Source organism: Arachis ipaensis, chromosome B03, assembly GCF_000816755.2.
Source record: "Arachis ipaensis cultivar K30076 chromosome B03, Araip1.1, whole genome shotgun sequence".
Lineage (NCBI taxonomy): Eukaryota > Viridiplantae > Streptophyta > Magnoliopsida > Fabales > Fabaceae > Arachis > Arachis ipaensis.
Window position 1 is genome coordinate 128378335 of NC_029787.2, and position 551 is coordinate 128378885.

The following is a 551-nucleotide window of genomic DNA, read 5'->3' on the forward strand; positions in this document are numbered from 1 at the left end:
ATCGTAACTTTTTTTTTTTTTTAGCAAAGCCTCCTAAACGCACCTTCAATTTTTTCGTCGCGCCGTCACATCTCCATTGCATCGCTGACTCTTTTTTTCCGTTGCGCAGCCGTCGTCGTCGTTAGAGACGCACATCAGCGCCGCCTTGTGTCGTCCTCGTCGTGCCGCTGCTGTTGCTGTGCCAGACTTCAACGCTGCTGCCCTTCATCTAGTCCACACCACCATTTCGTTGTACAGCCGCCCTTCCTTCTGAAGCCCTTACTATCCATAGTGCCACCTCCTGCATCCCCACCATCGGCCCCTGGAAGGAACCCATCTCGCACCGTTGTTGGCTCCGTATAACTGGATTCGTCATGCTGTTAGCCCTAACTGTCCCTGACACTCCTGGTAACGGTAAGCAACCCATCTACATGAAAAATAATCATCCGCATCTGCATGAAAAATAATCATTCTATCTGCATGAAAAATAAACATCCGGTGCAGTCCTGGGATTGTGAACCGCAGTGAAGGCGGGAGCACAAGATTGTGAAATAACTACGGCTGCAGCTGCA